The 20,886-nt window shown below is 41.5% G+C and overlaps 1 long non-coding RNA gene and 1 pseudogene across 1 annotated transcript in view; both read left to right on the forward strand.

Moving 5' to 3' along the window:
* The window catches only part of LOC132405880 (uncharacterized), a 36,596-nt gene extending 17,586 nt beyond the window's left edge, over positions 1–19,010 (forward strand). The window contains exons 2-4 of the long non-coding RNA XR_009515990.1: positions 9,933–10,001; positions 10,872–11,108; positions 18,389–19,010. This is a non-coding gene — a long non-coding RNA (uncharacterized LOC132405880). The remainder of the gene's footprint in view (positions 1–9,932; positions 10,002–10,871; positions 11,109–18,388) is intronic.
* Positions 3,410–4,348, forward strand: LOC132405879 (sin3 histone deacetylase corepressor complex component SDS3-like; annotated as a pseudogene).
* Positions 19,011–20,886: the final 1,876 nt, after the last annotated feature.

Below are 20,886 nucleotides of genomic sequence, written 5' to 3' on the forward strand. Positions count from 1 at the left end.
GGTACAATCTGATTGACAGCAAGAGGTACCATTCAAAGCCTAATAGCTGTTTTCAACTGTTTTTCAGACATACTTTGCTCTGTCAGTTCACTGATCCTTAAATGGAGTCGTGCTGTTGGTGTAAGAGCACGCAGTGCATGTCATCCTGTGGTGGTCTGTTCATAAAAGAGCTCCACATATCAGATACCATCACAAAAAAAAAGGTTCCACTCCATTTGAGCATTTCTACTAAAAATAACCTTCATTCAGTGTCACCAAGAAATGGGGGCCAGAAATTATTTACTTGCTAGCAGTTCCACGCCTTTCCCACTGCTGAATGTGTCTGCCAGGAAAATCATATCTGAACCTTTTGACAATCTCTGACTTGAGCAGACACAGTGGATCACAGACCACTGCTAAGAATAGCTGAGTGTATCTGATGCTGTTATCCAATAGTGATTCTCTGACCGCCGACAGTTCCTGCCTAAAGTCTATCAACAGAATGTCTTTCAGAGGAGTAGGCAAGGTGTGGGGTGGGGGGGGGGGGAGTTCAATTTGGTTGAGAAGCAGCCATTTCCCATAAGAGAAAATATACACTGAGTGGCCACTTTATCAGGCACACCTACTTGCTGATGCAAATATCTAATCAACCAATCAGGTGGCATTAAAGCATGCAGACATGATCAAGAGGTTCAGTTGCTGTCAGACCAAGCATCAGAATGGGGAAGAAATGTGATATAAGCGTCTTTGACCATGGAATGATTGTTGGTGTCAGATGGGGTGGTTTGAGTATCTCAAAAACTGCTGATTGCCTGGGATTTTCATGTACAACAGTCTCTGGAGTTTACAGAGAAACATATGAAAAACAGAAAAAAAACATCCAGTAAGCAGCAGTTCTGTTGGCAAAAACATCTTGTTAATGAGAGAGGTCAGAAGAGAATGGCCAGAGTGGTTCTAGCTGACAGGAAGGTGACAGTAATTCAAATGACCACACACTACCGCAGTGGTGTGCAGAAGAACATCTCTGAATGCACAGCATGTTAAACCTTGAAGTGGATGGGCTACAGCAGCAAGAGACCACAGACATATGGGACATACCTAATAAAGTGGTCACTGAGTGTTTAAATCTCAGTGTTGAGGGCAAAGGATCAGGTAATGTTAGAGAGAGGTTTTGTTTGTGTTAATGACAGAGAGTGGCTGGTGTGCATGCATTTTAGTGCAAAAAGCACCTTGGGGATGGAGATGGCTTATTTCCACTCCAGTTTTTGTGGGTTCTGTGGAGGCCAATGTGCAAACTACTGGCTCTTCCTGAGATGGGCAAGAGGTTCCTAATTGGGGGCGGTGGGGTGGGTAAGTACTTTGGGAGGTAGCACATTGCTTCCTCTGTTTATTCTGGGCTACTGTGTGCTCCCAACCAAGCAATCCAAAGCCATCCTGAGGCCCTGTGTCCAAGGTGCCAGCCACTCTGAAGCACTAAAGTTGAAAGGTCACAGAGTGTTATCCAAGAAATGTTGCAAACTGACAGAACTCATTAAGGTAAACAAGATATCAGCACACCAGACACAAATCTTCAACACAATGACAGTTATGACAAAGCAACACACACACAAAATGCTGGAGGAATTCATCAGGTCAGGCAGCATCTGTATTGTATGGCCTACAGTAGAATAAGGGACTACATTATGTTGTAGGGACACATTGTTGCATGCGCTATTAGGCGTGTATTGATCTGTACGTGTGTGCTGAGTTTGGATTCTGCCAGTAAAGAACCATGAAACTTAGCTCCCGTCTACAGTGTTTTTATTAATAACATTGTTGTGTAACCAGGCCACATACGCAACAAATTGGCGATGAGGTTAATGAACCTACGTCATATTGGAATGCCGTGCTTTAATTGATGACGACACTTGGAAGAAGAGTGCAAGGAATGAGCCAAGGAGTGGGGGGAAGGAGGCAGAGCAAGGCCACGAGTCTGAAAGGAAGCGGGAGCACAGCTGGGGTCAGGAACGGCAGGTAGACCAAGAGACACAGTTGGAGCCGCAGCACGTCCGGGCGAGACCACAGCCTGGCGCTGGCCCCCAGGGGCTGAGAGTCTGCCTGCCCCAGAAGGGAGACAAAAAAGAGCCCCCCCCCCCCCACACACACACACAGATGGAGTGCGCTTGTGGCACTAGTAAAAAGGACATGTGAGTCAGAAAGGAAAATAAGGGGAGAACGGAGCTTAATTAACATAATAAAGATGGTGATGATTGGAACCGTTACAGCATTTGATAGTGGCATTGAAGACTGGGCAACTTACACTGAGAGAATGGAGTTATATTGTGAGGCTAATGGTATTAAGGATGAAAAGAAAGCCAGTGTCTTACTCAGTATGATGGGAGCAAAAACATACGGCCTGCTACGGAGTTTGTTAACCCCTGAAAAACCAGCTGACAAAATCTTCAGGCAGATAGTAGACATTCTCCAACAGCATTTAAACCCCAAACCACTGGTCGTTGCTGAAAGATTTGAATTTCACAATTGGAATCAGAGCAAAAGTGAAAGCATTTCTGAATATTGTGCTGAATTGCAGAAATTATCAGAACATTGTCAATTTGGAGCTGGTCTATTGGATGCATTGAGGACAGGTTAGAGTGTGGCATGCACTGTGAAACCACACAGAAGATGCTTCTGTGTGAAACAGACCTTACATTTGAAAAAGTGCTAAACATTGCAATATCAACGGAAACAGCGGCATGGGGCACTTCCAAGGTACAACAAAAATCTCTGGAATATGCCACAAATAAAATGTCACTGAATAGAAATGAGGAAAGAAATGTTACCATTGTGGGAACAGGTCAAATGACCTTGATGACTATTGGTTTAAAGACAAAGAATGCAGAAACTGTGGCAAACAGCGCCACATTGGCAGAGTATGCAAAGCTAGTCAACAGCAGAAAAAGGGCAAAATACAGAGAAACAAGAAACCCCAGGAAGGAAAATACAACAAGGTACACAAAATGAAAGAAGGCAGTTCTGATGAAAACGACTCCGACGAAAGTGAATTGTCTTGTCGGCAACTCCACAGCGTGAAAGAAACAAATGATCGAAGAGTAATAAGGATAGCTCCACAAGTGGCAGGTGTGATACTGAAAATGGAGTTGGACACGGGCTCAGCTTTAACAGTGATCTCTGTACATGACTACAAATGAGTGTTTTCTCACATACCTCTGAAATGAACTAAACTACAGCTAAATACTTACACAGGACAGAAAATGCATCCCAAAGGTAAAATTAAAGTGACAGTGACCTACAGAGATGAAACACAGCAGCTGAACCTCTATGTATTGAGAAATGGAGGACCACTGTTGCTGGGACGGGAATGAATCAGATGGATTGGCACACCATCAAGGCACTAGACATGCCAACAAAGGAGGGCATATCGGTGGGGAAGATGTCCACAGCTCTCCTCTCACCCATTGTCAACTATTATGGCGATGAGGAGGAGCTTGCCGGTGTCGACGATGAGGACGAACGCAGTATCTGTGGCTGCAACTCAGATGAAGATACAGAGGATGCAAGTGAGACAGATATTGCCAATAAGCAGGATGATGAAGACTACCTGGAATTTAAAGAGCAGATGTACCAGGAGAAATTGACATCTCTCAAGAGACAGCTACTGCACTTACAGGAAGGCACTTTGCAGGAGTATCAGAAAAGGATGAAGAAACTAGATCAACAATACAAGGACAGAATTCGAAATGCAGACTTTTTTCTGCAACTGGAGACAGAACAAGTGGGAAGGAATTATATTTAAGAGAAGAAAGCAGCAGTGAAAGAATTTGAAGATAAAAAGATTGAGATAGAAGAAAATAAAAAGTTAATTGAGAATGATAGGCTAACAATGGAACTCACAGGAAATTCTATGGAAGTAAAGCCAATAATGACTAGGAAACTAAGGAGGAGACCTAATGACCCTATTCCAATTACAGACAAAAGACAAAAACCTGCACCTGCGCAGTTAAATTACTTGTTAACAGATGAACAGATAATGGAAGATCTACGAACTCTCAATAAGCCTAAATCTCCGAAAAGACCAGCATCTCCATCTTCTCCTGAGCATCTTCCCAGCACTCCTGCTGAATCATCAGCAAAAAGATATGAAGCATAAATAGAAGATGGAAAGTTATATTATGATAAGTGATGGTATCATTAAAGTCAGGCTATCTATTTGGAATCTAAGGAGAATACGAAGATTGGCTGTGTAATTAGCTCAGCTGGATCAAATGAGATATGGGTAAGGGAGACAACTGATAGCACAAAGATGTATATATATCTAGGACAGCTGCACAGAGGAGTCTTCATTATACAGAGGCGATCTGCTTCCTAGAACTCTTAGCAAGTTGGAAGTGCACATCTTCTTAACTCCCTATGCTCAGAGGTCAACTTTTCATGACTTTTATATTGAAATCTGTATTAAAACAAACAAGTTTGTTGACAGACATTACCCGAAGAGGCAGAGAAGACCCTCCCATAGACTTGAGTTATAAATGGGTCTTAGACCAAAAGTAAAAAAAAAGGCTTGTTATAATTTGATATTATTAAGTTACTAAGTAAACAAATGTTAGGCGTTTGTATGTTAAGAGTAAGCATATTTGTTTAGCATAGTGCCCCAGTAAAACAAAGTAGATACACTATTAAAATAAAAGGGGAGGAGTGTTCTGTATGGCCTACGGTATAATAAGGGACTACTTTATGTTGTAGGGACACATCATTGCATGCACTATTAGGCACGTATTGAGCATGCTCTGTTAGGCGCGTATTGTTCTGTACATGTGTGCTGAGTTCGGAGTCTGCCAGTAAAGAACCATGAAACTTAGCTCCTGTCTCCAGTGTTTTTATTAATAACATTGTTGTGTAACCAGGCCACATACACAACAGCATGTAGAGAAAAGAGTAAATAGTCAATGTTTTGAGCTGAGACCCTTCATCAAGACTGGAAAGGAAGGGGAGAAGTTAGAATAAGAAGGTGGGGGGAGGGAAGGAAGAAGCACAAAGTGGCAGGCGATAGGTGAAACTGGGAGGGAGAGGGGTGAAGTAAAGAGCTGGGAATTTGATTGGTGAAAGAGATAAAGGGCTGGAGAGGGGAGAATCTGATAGGAGAGGACAGAAGAACATGGAAGGAAGGTGAGAGGGAGGAGTACCAGAGGAAGAATTATGACTGCCCACATGAGACGGCCTACAGGGATGAGGTCCAGCACCTGACTGTGTGGTGTGCCGATAACAACCTGGCCCTTAACACCCAGAAGACCAAAGAGATCATTGTGGACTTCAGGCATCCTAGGAGCCACACTCACGTCCCCATCTACATCAACGGAGCTGTAATGGACTGTGTACCATGCTTCAAATTACTTGATATCCACATTTCCGATGATCTCATCTGGTCCCTGAACTCCTCCATCCTGATCAAAAAGGCACAACAGTGCCTTTATTTCCTGTGGAGTATCAAGAAATCTCACCTCTGTCCCAGGATACTGAAGGACTTTTACCACTGCACCATTGAGAGCATACTCACCAACTGCATCTCAATTTGGTATGGTAATTGTCCTATATCGGACCGCAAAGCACTCCAGTGGGTGGTGAATACTGCCCAGCGGATTATCGGCACCAATTGCCCACTATTTTTCAAATTAATTTTTTTATGCATTTCTACAAACCGACTACAAACAAAAACCCCAACAACAAAGAGAAGATAAATACAGTGCAAAATAAACTTTACAATTATATAATTCATAACAATAAGGAAACAGCACCCAGAATAAAATCATATAAAGTTAGTATCCTCTGCTCCCTCCCACTATGAAACTCCAGGCCAACCATTACAATATGTTAAAAAAATTAATCAGAGCATTTGATCCTACAAATCTGTAAATATAAATTTAAAAAAAGAATAATAATGCTTTCTGCCAAAACTATAATGTAATTTCCATCAAAAAGAAACCGTAAAACTTACAGAGAGAAAAAAAAAGCTGAAAGTAAGGGATTAAAAAGATTAAACTTAATCTAAAGAGTAGTTATGGAAGTATTCAAGAAAAGGTCCCCACACCTTTTGAAATTTTATGTCTGAATTGAGGAGTGAGTAATGAATTTTTTCCAGGTCCAAACAGGACATAATATCATTAAGCCATTGAGCATTAGTGGGTGGGGCAACATCTCTTCACCTGAGGAGAATTAAGTGTCTAGCCAAAAGAGAGGGAAAAGATAATGTTCAACGTTTAGTTGGATTCATGTCTGCCTCACCCAAGGTACCGAAAAGAGCAATCAGAGGATTAGGTTCTAAGAGCGAATTAAGAATATGGGATAAAGATAAAAAAATTTCTCTTCAGAATTTCTCTAGACTAGGACAAGCCCAGTACATATGGATAAGAGAAGCCTCGCCCCCTTTACACTTGTCACAAACAGGGCTAATGTCAGGATAAAACCACGACAGTTTAGTTTTAGACATGTGAGCCCTATGTACAACCTTAAACTGTAAAAGACAGTGGTGAGCACATAAAACCAATTGCTCACTATTGAGAGCATCTGCCATAAACACTGCCTGGGCAGGGCAAAAAGCATCTCACCCTAACCATGGGCCTTTTACTATCCTCCCATCCAGTAGGTGCTACAGGAGCCTCCGCTTCTGCACCAGCAGGCACAAGAAGAGCTTCTTCCCTGAGGCTGTGACCCTGCTGAACCTCACATCACAGCGCTAGGCAGTATTGTGCCCATATTGTACTGTTTCAGTACTTTTACATTTGTGTGTTGTAGCACTTACTTTTTATTCGCAGTCATTTTGTAAATAACACTATTCTTTGCACTTCTGGTTAGATGATAATTGTGTTTCATTGGCTTTGTATCTGTACTCGACACAATGACAATAAAGTTGAATCTAATCTAATCTAATAACATGAAACCAAGGTTATTATAGCTCTTATTGGGACTGGTTGTTGACTTGAACCATGGGAAATATAGCAAGAACATACAACTATCAATGTGGCAAGACTTCATGAAACTTCATTGAAATAACTGAGAATATTACTTAAAATAAAATTATTTGGTAACCAATTCAAAGAAGCCCCTTTGCTGCAGAAAGGTGTGAATCAGAAGTCAATGCAAAGTTTATACTTAGATCAAAGACAACTAAAAGTTTCAGCTGGGTTTCCTTCCTCCCTCGCAATATGCACTGCTTGAGTTCCAGTCTATGGGAGAAAGTAAGCATGAAGCAGAAAATGAAAACTTCAGAGACAAATGTTACCTGGACACAGAATAGGTCTCAGTAGTCTTCAAGAGTGCTGAGAATTTTATATCAACATGTGCTTGGATGAATATCCCAGGTGAAAGGTTAAAGAGGGATTTAATCACCTATATCCTATGTGAATAATACTGTATATGAATCCTGATGAAGGGTCTTGGTCCGACACGTCGACTGTACTCTTTTCTATAGATGCTGCCTGGCTTGCTGAGTCCTCCAGCATTTTGTGTGTGTTGCCTGAATAATGTAATGCAGGTTTCCTTCAACCCTGTTGAATCAAAGCCAATGTGCAGAGAGGACTATGCAGAATAGAAATATAACCAATTGTAATGTGCAACGTCAGTAGCAGTACAAAAAAACTATTGACTTTGGTCTTGAATATTTCAACAGGTACAATGTCCACAACCTCCAGAGGGAGAGTTCAAATATCCTCCATCCATTCACGATTTCACAAAATATGCCAGTGATACTAAACCTGATTTTGATTCTGTAAGACCAACACTTCATTTCCTGGGTCCGATTTTCTCTTGAATTCTGTGGGTTATCACTTCCCTTTGTCTACCCTGCCAATTGTTAATTTAAACGTTTCAGCATCTGTCACATCCCTGCAAGTAAACATTGGCTAGTGCCTAACAAGCTGTCAACTGATCCTGTTATACACGCAGTACTGTGCAAAAGCCACAGGCGATTTATATATACACATATACGTATATAACAAGGGTGTCTCAGACTTTTGCACATTACTGTATTTGTCAACATGGAGTGGAGAGTGAGCTTGTAAATCTGATGAGAGCAAATGATGTTGAGAATGGCGAGGGTGGAGTGCTGTGGGAGGGGTGCGGTACAGGTGGCAGAGAAGGAGTGCTGGAGGGTTGTGTGGCACGTGTGCAGGCACGCACAGCCCTAAGAGTTCAGTCAAGTTCATTTGATTTGAAACAGTTGCTTTATTGACTGTACAGAATATCCCTCTGGATTTTTATGCTCCACCTCCTCTTCCTTCCCCTTTTCCCAACCATGATTCCTCTCTCCCTGTCTCCTTCCCACTCTCAGTCCACAATAGAGAACCATATCATATTCAGGTTTATCAAACTCACATATGTCATGAAATTTGTATATTTGTGGTAGCAGTACAGTGTAATACATAATATTACCACAGTACTGTCCAAAAGTCGTAGGCAGCCTAGTTGTATACGTGTGCCTAAGACCTTTGCACACTACTGTGTATACACACATTTGGAGTTTGCATGTTCTCCCTGTGATCATGTGGGTTTCCTCTGAGTGCTGTGTTTCCTCTCACTTCCTAAAAATGTGCCCATTGATAGGTTGACTGGTATTGTAAATGTGCATGTGATTGGTAGAATCTGGAAGAGTTAATGACAGTGTGAGGAGGACTAAACATTAGATAAATCAGGATGGGAGTAGATGGTGGACATGGCTGAGCTGAAGGGAATGATTCTATGCTAAATCTTTCTGTGTTTCTAAGACAAACAAGACTGAAGTGCTTCCAACTTTCTACTGAGTGGTCAAGATGTCATCAGACAGTTGTAGATTTTAAAGAAGAAGGCAAATTGTGCCCTTATGTCCTGTTCTTTCTTTACTGCCTCAACCTTCTTAGATAACTGTACTCCACTCATTTGGCCTCTGGATCAAATCTGAATTTGGTTGTTTTACCTCTGGCAACCTACCTACCTACTTACTGCCCATTATGCCACGGGCTTTGGAGCAGCAATGAAGGTCCTCCATCTCGGCTGGCCTTCAGGGCTTCCTCCAACGTGCCAGTGGCTCGGTTTTTACTGCTTTCGATCATACAATTCCTGGGTGGAGACTCAGGAATACTGTCGCACTCAGATGTAGAAGTACGCAAGAGGTACAGCAGTTGCTGGATATCTAGAGTAGTACATATATTGTGGTGGAGGAGCTCAGCAGGTCAGACAGCATTTATGAAATAGAATAAAAAGTCAACATTTCAGGCCAAGACCCTTCTTCAGGACCTGATGAAGTGTCTCAGCCTGAAACATCAACTGCTTATTCCCATCAGATGTAGAAGGTTTCACCATTGCTGTTTCTGTAACAGCTTTGCTCGACCAGTCAGGATTGTTAGCCCAGAGCTGAACCCCTGAACCTGGAGGACCAGTGGACCATTCTTAGTCTGGCCTCTACCCTGTGACCTGTTTGGCACAGGTGACCCTCCAACAACCAAACCATAAACCCCTGACTCCTGCCAACATAGCTCTCTGGGTCATTGAGGCATGCAAGCCTCCAAATCATTGAACAAGGTTGTGGTCCTCTTGGAGGACCTGTGGAAACATTCAGACTTCTATTTGTCCAGCAAACTGACTCTTTCCCCTTAAGTTTGCGGCTTTGGCCAAACTTTTAATCATCCACTCTAGTATCTCCTTATGTAGTTTCACGTCAAACTTTGCTCCGTAATACTTCTGTAAAACAGCTGTAAATGTTTTTTGCTCTGTCGCAGGGAATAGATAAATGGAAGTGGTTGTTAATGTTGAATGGGTATACATCCAGTATATATAAACTCTTTGAAAGACACTAACAAAGTTCATCATGAGATGGGACACAGAAAATGAGGACATTACTATTACAAATGTTATTTCAAGCTATTGAAGTTTCAATGTAATAACTGATTTACTGTGAAATATCTGCCTCTTATGCTGTGCCATAGATCTGTCTCCTAATTTCCAAGTCTTCCAAGTGAATCCTGTTCTGTTGACTTAGTCACTGCAAGGAGAACGTAAGTAGAAAGAATGTCTTTTACTTTTTGATGACTTTGTGTGTTCAAGCATTTTTTGGGGTTAGCACATACAGCAAATAACTTCAGCAACTACAGCCAGAAATCTTCAGATCTGAATATAGACTGTAGATTAAATTTAAAATGCAGTTCTGAACAATGGTTTTCCTAGGAGCCATGAATCACAGTTGATGGGAAGACCTGACAATGCTGATTAAAAGTCAGTTAGGTCTCTGTGGCGTGGGTGTGAAGTGGGAGATGGAAAGTTTGTGTGTAATTCAAGGAAAACACTGTGGATGTGTTGTAAATATGGAATTGTCCTTTAATCTATAGCACATAAAATGTAATGTAGCATTGGGTCAAGCAGTCCTCTTCCTCCAAAGGAGTTTCAATGTGATGTCTCCCGTGTCCCATATCTACCAGTACTACTTCATACCTACCTGTAGTTCTTTCCAGCAACTTTCTTCATGCGACACCAATGTGCTTTCATAATTAGTTTTATGTTAGTACTTTCCAGACTCTGCTGAGCATTTACTAAAATCTGTTCATCATTTCAGAATGTGATGTGCTGTCTTTCTTTGAATCTGTGACGGATGGGGGAATGTGTTTGGTTTTGATATTTAGAACTTTCCTCGTGATATGATTATGTTAACTTTACTGCTGACTTTGAGTGAGGTTTCTGGATGTATTGAACCTCTGTCGATGACCAATACTATCTGCTTCAAGGTACAGGAAACATTTGTACTGCTTTTACCATGTCTGATTTGTGGTTTAATGACAGATTAGTACACTTTAAGGATATGAGCAAGCAAGTAACATGCATAAATTAACCACGTGATGAGTAATGATTAGTTGTAACTTGTGTTATCGTAGGAAAGCAGCATCCTTCATTGGAACCACCACCACCCAGATCATGCTCTCTTCATGCTGCTGTCATCAGGAAGAAGATACAGGAGTCTTAGGATCCACACCATCAGGTTCAGGAACAGATATTCCCCCCAACTACCAGGCTCCTGAACTAGAAGAGATAACTTCACTCAACATCACTTGCCCCATTACTGAACTGTTCACACAACCTATGAACTCACTTTCAAGGACTCTTCATCTCAGGTTCTTGATATTTATTGCTTATTATTTTACTTTTTTTCTTTTCATTCGCATTTTCATTTTTTGTTTTTTTTGCACACCGCTTGTTGTCTGTCTTGTTGGGTGCAGTCTTTCATTGTGCTTCTTGTATTTTTAGTGATTTCCCACAAGAAAGTGAATCCCAGGGTTGTATATAGTGACAATACAAATACATTGATAATATTGATAGTATTTCTGATTTTTCTTGATTATGTCTCTATACAAGTACTATAAAGGGGAATTAGGAAACTTAGTTCATGCTCCTGTTGTAAAATTGTAGCAATTTGATTAGAATTTAATTTTATTAATTTTCCCCTAAACACTCTAATGTACATTCAGAGGTCACTTACCTGACAAGGTGGCCACTGAATGTATGCTTGTGGTCTTCTGCTGCTGTAGCCAATCCATTTCAAGGTTCGACATGTTGTGTGTTCAGAGATGCTCTTCTGCACACCACTGTTGTAACATGCTGTTATTTGAGTTAGTCACCTTCCTGTTAGCTTGAACCAGTCTGGCCATTTTCCCCAGAACTCTCTCATTAACAGAGTTTTCACCCACAGAACCGCTGTTCAAAGTATTTTTCTTTTTGTTTATCTCTCTGTAAACTCTAGAGACTGCCATGAATGAAAATTCCAGGAAATCAGCAGTTTATGAGATACTCAAACCTTCCTGCCTGCATCAACAATCATTCCACAGTCAAAGTCACTCAGATCATATTCCTTCCCCTTTCTGGTGCTTGGTCTGAACAATAACTGAATCTCTTGACCATGTTGGCATGCTTTTATACAGCCAACGAGTTGCTGCCCATGATTGGCTGATTAGATATTTGCATTAATGAGCAGATGTGCCTAATAAATGGCCACTGAGTATAATTTCACTGTTCCTCTGAAGGGAAAATACCGTGCTTCATGCAAACATGTGTTTGAGCTGATATTTTGACTGAATGATATTGTCAGTGGGCATGAAGTTGCACTCTGGTAAAGTATGCATTGAATGGAAAGTAGAATAATAACTTTCAGAATCAGAATTAGGTATAATTTCAGCTGCATATGTTGTAAAATTTGGTAACTTTGCGGCAATGCAATGCATAATAATAGAAAGAGAAACTTAATTACAGTATATATATATATACACACATATATATAAATAGCTAAATAAGTAGTGCAAAAATAGAAATGATAATAAGTAGTGAGGTAGTGCTCATGGGTCCAATGTCCATTCAGAAATCAGATGGCAGAGGGGAAGAAGCCATTCCTGAATCACTGAGTGTGTGCCTTCAGGCTCCTGTACCTCCTCCCTGATGATAACAATGAGAAGAGGGCATGTCCTAGGTGGTGGGGACCCTTAGTGATGGTTGCCGCCTTTTCAAGTCATTGTTCCTTGAAGATGTCCTGGATGTTATGCAGACCAGTGCCCACGGTGGATCTGACTGAGTTTACAACTCTCTGCAGCTTACTTCGATCCTGTGCAGTAGCTGTCCTCCCTTATAGACAGTGACACAGCCTGTTGGAATGCTCTCCATTTCTACCTCTGCAGAAATTTGAGTGTGTTTTTGGCTATATGCCAAATCTCCTCAAACTCATAATGAAATATAACCCCAGTCTTGCCTTCTTTATAGCTTTGAGCGACAAGCTACAAAATTAATGGCTCATGATTTTTTGAGTCTGCCCATCAGCTCTGAAATCCAGGCTAAACAACTGAGCTCACTCTCCGACATGCTTTCCTCACCTCACGCACACTGGTCTCCACACCCTGTGAGACACACACCTCTGGACCATGGCCAGAGATGTGCACGTTAATGGCAAGACTGATCAACTTTATAGTGAAGGAAAAAACACAATGAGTAAGATTTCGGGGAGGTTGACACAAAACAGCACAAATACTGTAAACTGATACCAAAAAAAAATCAAACTGCTCGAGGATCTCAACAGGTCAGGTCGCATCCATGGAGGCAGAGGGGTGGACAATGTATTCACTGTATCGAGACTGAATATTGGGTATTAAAGAAAATGCATTTAAAATTTTAAAGGAAAAAGATATATATTAGGCACTTCTGGTAGTTGACTACCTTGTTTAATGACAGTGTGGGGAAATAGGGCAGTCCTCTGCCTTTGAACGGAAAATACTACAAAAGGTAGTGGATTCGGCCCAGTATGGGTAGAGTCCTCCCAAGCATTGAGCACATTTATAATAAACACTGTCACGGGAAAGCAGCATCCATCATCAGAGATCCTCATCTCCCAGGCCTTGTTCTTTTCTCACTGCTGCCATCAGGTAGAAAGTACAAGAGCCTCAGGACTCATACCACCAGGTTCAAGAACAGTTGCTACCCATCAACCATCAGGCACTTAAACAATGGGATTAACTACACTCACTTGTCCCAACATCAAAATGTTCGTACAACCAATGATCTCACTCTAAGGACTCTTTATCTTGTTACCTCATGTTCTCATTATTTATTGTTATTTATTTGCACAGTTTGTTGTCTTCTGCACTCTGGTTGATCTTTCATTGATCCTGCTTTAGTTACTATTCAATAGGTTTGTTGAGTACGCTCACAAGAAAATAAATCTCAGAATTGCATATGGCGATATATGTGCACTGATAATAAATTTTACTTTGACTTAATGCTTAGTCTGAGTTGGCTATGCAAATCCATCTTCCTCACAAAGAAGTCAGCCACAATGTTGATTCAGCGATAACCCCATGAATTGTTGCATGAAAATTGTTCAGCTATCAGCATTATGTTCTGTGGCAATGAAAACCACTGATATTTCAATCAGCCTTTTTCTGCTTAGCAAGATATAAAGACTGCTACGACACTGGATCAGTGGTAAGGTCTCTCTTAGAGAAAAAGGTTCAAAGGTAAGCTTGATCAATTCGCTGATTGTACATAGATTGGTCGGAAAATGACCAAGGCTGCTGGGAAAGGATACTGTGGATATGTTGAGTGAGCAAATGTGGTTGAATGTGAGACAATGAGAAATTGTCCATTTTAGACCAAAACACCATAAAACATAGGAGCAGAATTTGCTCCATCAAGCCTGCTCCTCCATTCCAGCATTTATTATCCCATGCAACACCATTCACCTTCCTTCTCCCCTTAATCTTTGATTCCCAACAACCTATCAACCTCCACTTTAAATATACCCAGTGACTTGGCCTTCATATCTGCCTGTGACAATGAATTCCACAGATTCACCACTCCGGCTGAAGAAATTCCTCCTCATCTCTGTTCTAGATGGATATCCTTCTATTCTGAGCTTGTGCCTTCTGGTCCTAGGCTCCCCCACTGTAGGAAACGTTCTCTTTTGGCAAGAGATTTAAAAAAAAAGAAGCATAAAAGTTCAAAGTAAATTTTATTCTCAGAATACATATATGTCATCACATGCAACCCTGAGATTTGTTTTCCTGTGGACATACTCAGCAAATCTATAGATTCAGTACTGTCTGCTGGCGTTTGACCTGCCTCTCTCTCTTCTCGCTCCTAACATTGGGCTGAGTTGCAGCAGTCTCGGGTCCCACACCACTAGGCTGCCGTACAGCGATTAGGCTCCTTGACGGGCTTCACTGGCCTCAGCACTGAGCTGATTCTGCAGCTGTGGGCTCACTTTCAGGGACTATGCATCTCATGTTCTCGTCATTATTTGTTTATTTCACTACTTGCGCGATTTGTCCTCTTTTGCACAATGTATGCTCGTCGATCTTTCTTATGTGTGGTTTTCTTGTGGATCCTATTGTTTTTCTTTGTTTTGTGGGTGCCTGCAAGAAGATGAATCTCAAGGTTGTTTATGGTTGTTTATACCTTGACGATCATTTTGAACTTTGAACTTTGAGATTTAAACCTGATAAACAGGTACAGAGATGTTGTTTGGTCAGAGGAAGTGGTTAGGGGCCAGGTTATGGTTTAGGGACCTGGATGTGGGGTCATTCGAGAACAGGACAGTGTCTTAGCCTCCGCTCTGCATTCAAAGGCCAGTTATATGGGCGTGGTTGGATTTTGGGCTGGCACACTGGCGAAATACATTCAGGGTCCTGTCATTGATGACACCACCGTTCAAGGCTTAGCTTTTGGGGCAAGTCTGGTATTCGAGGCCTGGAGCTTGGGCTCTCATCCATGGTCCTTATCATTGGTGAGACCTGGGTCAACATTGGAGACTGAAGCCTGAAATTTGATTGGAGGTCCAGATCGACTGAAGATTGGTTGAAGGTACAGAAGTCAAGGCCTGAAAGCTGAAGCCCCAGTATGCAAGAGATCTACAAGTCTGTGAGGTAAGTCAGGGCCCATTGTCTGTGAACCCATAGCTTGGAGAACTATCTGTGTGTGTGGATGGGTGCGAGATGGTTGGGGGACGGGGAAGAATGGGTCATGTTTTGCTGTTGTTGCTTTGTTGTTTGTTGTTTTCTGTGTTGTTGTGCTAGGTTGGCCCTGGAATGGGTGGTGACACCGGCATGCTATCTTCAGTCCATCTCTGGGTGTGTTGGTTGGTGTTGTGTATTTAATATTTCTGTAATATTTGGTGTTGGTGCGTGGCCAGGTGGTTAAGGCATTTGTCTAGTTATCTGAAAGTTACTAGTTTGAGCCTTGGCTGAAGCTGTGTGTGTGTCTTTGATCAGGGCACCTAACCACACATTGCTCTGCGACAACACTGGTGCCAAGTTGTATGGGTCCTAATGCCCATCCCTTGGAAAACATTGGTGGCGTGGAGAGGGGAGACTTGCAGCTTGGGCAACTGCCGGTCTTCCATAAAAAAAACCCTGCCCAGGCTTGTGCCCTGGAAACTTTCCAAGGCGCAAATCCATGGTCTATCGAGACTAACGGAGGCCTAACCAATATTTGAGTAATATTGTAGATATATTGTTTGATTGAGCATGCTTTGTTGTTTGTATAGTTCATTACTGGTTATATATTCACTCAAAGTAAAAACAAAGCTAGACTTGCTTTCTTGGTGACTTCATTTTCCTTACAATTAGTTTTCATTTTCTGGATTACAAATCATAACTGTGGTGACAAGGAAGTTTTAAACAAACTTGAAATGACTGCCTACCTGCTGAAACACAGAAGTACACTCAAGTTAAATAAATAGCGCAGTGCATGTCTCTTCAGTAAAGGAGAAAGAGATGAATGAGTTAAAGAAAAGGCAGGAAACAGATGTATTCGTGGGTTTATAAACAGTGAGCACTGGGTGATAATAAGAATAAATTTAAAAACAAGAGCAGAAGTGCCTGGCTGCATTGGAAAGATTAACACATTAGATTGCACAAGAGGCAACGGTATTTTGTAATCTGAGCGAGTTGAGCAGTATTTTGAAGCAGATGAAATATTCAATGAGAAGTGGGTGCCAGTTTTGCTGAGTGCATTGGGTGGAAAGGCATACAGTTTAGTTAGGAGTCTGACTGTTCCAACTAAACCAGCCGAAATGAGCTTTGCTGATATCATGAAAGTAATGCAGGAACATTTAGAACCAAAATAATTGTTGATTGGAGAACACTTTAAGTTTCAGGAGCAGAATTAAACGGAAGGGGACTCCATGTCAGTGTATGTATCTGAATTGATGAGATTCTCTGAGCATTCTCAATCCAATGATTAGTTTGTGGAATCTTACAAGCAAACATTCAAAAACGACTCCTAAGAGAAGTACAATTTACATTTAAAAGAGCAGTTAAAATTACTGTGTCAATGGAAACAGCAGGCAGAGATGCAATTAAATTGCAGTCAGGAATGAAGGTGAGCATGAAGAAAACTGTAATGTTTAAACAGCAACCGGCCTGGCTGAACAAATCATGTCACCTTTGTGACAGGGTCTCACATACACCAGACCAATTCAGGCTTAAAGGTGAATCTTGCAGAAAAGGCACAAAATTGGACACATACAAAGAGTATGTCAGGTAGAAAAAAGCAAAAAAACACGAAAGAGAAAAAGATAAAAAATTAAATTGCAGTTTCAAAAAAAGCAGTAATCTGAATCCTTTTGATAAAAAAATCTGATAATAATGAGAGTGACACAGGACTAACACCCACAACATGCTGGAGGAATTCAGCAGTCCAGGCAGCATCCAGAGTAATATTCGAATCACAAACAAGAGAACCCAGCATCTGCAGATTTTCTCTTGTCCAGGGCTAAGTAGACCTGAGATTTATAAAGTAAAATCTAACAGTAGACAAGCAACATGGTTTACGCTAGAAGTGAATTAATTAAAGTGGAATTGGACACCAGCTTGGCTATTTCAGTCATTCCACAAAATCTGTTTGAACAGCTTTTCCATGATACTGAAGATATCCAACAAAGAACTTATTCTGAAGAAAGGATAACTCCTACAGGAACCTGTTCAATCTTTCCATATAACTCAGGTCTTCCAGACCCAGCAACTTCTGTAAAATAAATCCCATTGAGACCCTTAATGGGTTTTTTTTTAACTTCCAGGAAAGTAAAGATAGCTTATTTGAAGAAAAAGAGGAACTTGTCATCAAAGAGTTAATAATTTGAACAAGTTCTGATTAAAGTGGTTATCTACAGAAGTCGACTATTTTTGGTAAAAGAAATTGGCTTCCTAGAATTCACTGTCAGAGATGATTGAAGCATGACGAGACACCAGAGGAGCAGCTGTTTCTGAGCTCCCATTTCAGATGAAGTCTGTGATTATCTTCAACAACGCTGTAAATATGGACAAAATAATGCCAGTGTCATGGAGTTTTACTGTGCTTTAACTGTGCTGTGTGTGTACATAGGCTGGCATTGTGAGCATCAGATTGGGCAGTATCACTCACTACTGACTGCAAAAATACTCAGCAAATTCATACAAAATGCTGGTGGAACACAGTAGGCCGGCAGCATCGATAGGGAGAAGCGCTGTCGACGTTTCGGGCCGAGAACCTTCATCAGGACCCGAAACGTCGACAGCGCTTCTCCCTATAGATGCTGCCTGGCCTGCTGTGTTCCACCAGCATTTTGTGTGTGTTGCACACTCAGCAAATTCATACTGGCTTGCTTGAGCAGGGATCAGTAGCTGAATCTCTCTGGTTAAAATAGGACAGGGTACAATCGAAGAAGATATAACATTTATAAGGTGAGCTTTTATTTTTAGATGTTAACACTTCTGTCATCCTTCTCAGGCACAATACTAATTCCTTCATCCGGTGGTCTCATTGCTATGAAGCCACATAAAAGGATATCAGTAATTGTGGTTACAAAGCAAGGCAATAAATAAAAACACAAATCCTGAGTCCTGATGAATGAACATTGACTATTTATTTCTTTCCATAGACCCTGACTTACACAATGTGCACACAAAATCCTGGAGGAACTCAGCAGGCTGGGCAGCATCTATGGAAAAGAGTAACAGTCACCTGACTGACAAAGGAAAGCACCTCCAAGAGGACCACAACCATGTTGTTGGGTTTGGAGACCTGCATGCCTCAATGACTTGGAGAACGATTTTAGCTGAAGTCAGGGTGTTATGATTTGGCTCTTGATAGGGTCACCCATGCCAAACAGGTCAAAGTGTAGAGGCCAGACTAAGAGTGGTCCAGGTTTGGGGATTCAGCTCAGGGCTAACAACCTGACTGGTAAAACAAAATTATGATGGAAGCAGCAATGGACAATCCTTCCACATCTGAGTGCGATGGTATTCCTGAGTCTCCATCAGGGATTTGCACGACTAACAGTAGTGAAAACCAAGAGGAAGCTACTGTCACGATGAAGGAAGCCCTGAACACCGCCAGAGATGGAGGACCTTCATTGCTGCCCTAGATGCCAACAGTGTAATGGGCATTAGGTACAAAGCAAAGCAAGGCAGATTTGTTGATACTATTACCCTTCAGTAACTGGTGATGTACTGTCTTCTGAGCTCTGCTGTCCCTGTGATACACATTTAAATAATGTGTCTTTGTCTGAGCCACACCATTGTGGAGTTTCATTAATTCTTTATTTCGCACTGTCTTAATGAAATTCACTACTGTTTCATGGGGTAACAGGATGATTATTGCAAATGATAACCCACCTAAAGTCATAAACACAAGAGATTCTCTGGAAGCCGAGAGAAACACATACAGAACTCTGGAGGAACTCAGCATAGATGGATGGCTTTTGTCAGGATTAGAAAGGCGGGGGTGGGAAGAAGCCAGAATAGGAAGGGTAAGCGGAGGGGAAGGAATATAAGATGGTAGGTGATAGGTGAGACCAGGTAAAGGGGAGGAAGAATGAAGTCAGAAGCTGGGAGGTGATAGGTGTAAGATGTAAAACGCTGAAGAAGGAGGAATCTGATAGAAGAGGAGAGTGGACCATGGGAGAAAACCGAAGGAGAAAGGGAACCAGAAGGAAGTGATGAGAGGTGATAGCTATAAGGAATCATATTTATTTGAATCTATCAACTTTTAGCCTCTCTGTGGCTCTACAGCTGCTTTGGTTATCCTTACGTCAGATGGAGTAGTTATCCTACACAGCTCCCACTGTTAGGCCTAATTTAAGAAGAGGAACTTCAAATGGGCCTGGTGTTCTGTGTTGAGTCCTTTCTCACTGACTGCTTGTGGCTGTGAGTTACAATTTGCAAATTTAAGTTGTGCCCTTGACTCAGTCATAACCAAACAAGAATGAATCAGGGCAAAGATAAAAGCGTGAGGAGGCTTTCATTTCCATAAATAAGGTTGGATTTGAAATTCTCAAAGATGACATGGAAATATTTACACCGCCTGCCAGAGCACAGAAATTTATCTTAGAAGACCTCGGTTCCAAGCTGGCTCTATGGTGAAAGATTATCCGTCAGGCCTACAGTCTTGGATTTAGACCATTTTACATTTGGATGAGCTATTACCATCACCACTGCAGTCTGAATCAGGACATGTCATGAAATTTGTTGTCTTTGCAGCAGCAGTACAATGCAATACTGAATAACAGAGGAAAAAAAACTGTGAATTACAGCAAGTGTGTATATATACATAAACTAGTTGAATTAAATAAATTATGCAAAAACAGAAATTAAAAAAAGTAGTGAATGAGGCTGTGTTCATGGATTCAATGTCCATTCAGAAATCGGATGGCAGAGGAGATAATCTGTTCCTGAATCACTGAGTGTGTGCCTTCAGGCTTCTGTACCTCCTCCCTGATAGTAGCAATGAGAAGAGGGCATGTCCTGGGTGGTGGGGGTCCTTATTGATGGAAGCCGCCTTTATGAGGCATCATTCCTTGCAGATGTTCTGGATATTACAGAGACTAGTGCCCATGATGGAGATGATGAAGTTTACAATTTTCTATAGCTTATATTGACACTGTGGAGTAGCCCCTCTCCGTACTAGTCAGTCAGAATGCCCTCCACGGTATATCTGTAGAAATTTGTGAGTGTTTTAGGTGACACATCAGAGCTCCTCAAACTTCTAATGAAATATAGTCACTATTGTGCCTTTTTTAGAGCTGCATTAATATGTTGGGTCCAGGATAGATCCTCAGAGATTTTGACACCCTCAGAGAGATTTCACTGAATCAAAGTACTGTGATGATTGCAAGTGCTTTGGATACAAGGCTGATTCCTGGGGTAGGGACAAAGTTATAGGCTAGATTAGAGAGGTTAGGACTAGTTACTTTTGTGAAGAGAAGGCCAAGGAATGATTTGATAAAAGCATATAAAATAATGAGGTGTCTGGACAGAGTGGAGAGTGAGAGGTTGTTCCCATTGGTGGAGGGTTTATGGGTCATAAGTCACAGTAAAATAAAAGGGGAAAGGATGACAAATGACATGAGGAAAAACTTTATTTTGAGAAGTGTGGGGA

The sequence above is a fragment of the Hypanus sabinus genome, chromosome 16 (assembly GCF_030144855.1).
Source record: "Hypanus sabinus isolate sHypSab1 chromosome 16, sHypSab1.hap1, whole genome shotgun sequence".
In the NCBI taxonomy this organism is placed as follows: Eukaryota; Metazoa; Chordata; class Chondrichthyes; order Myliobatiformes; family Dasyatidae; genus Hypanus; species Hypanus sabinus.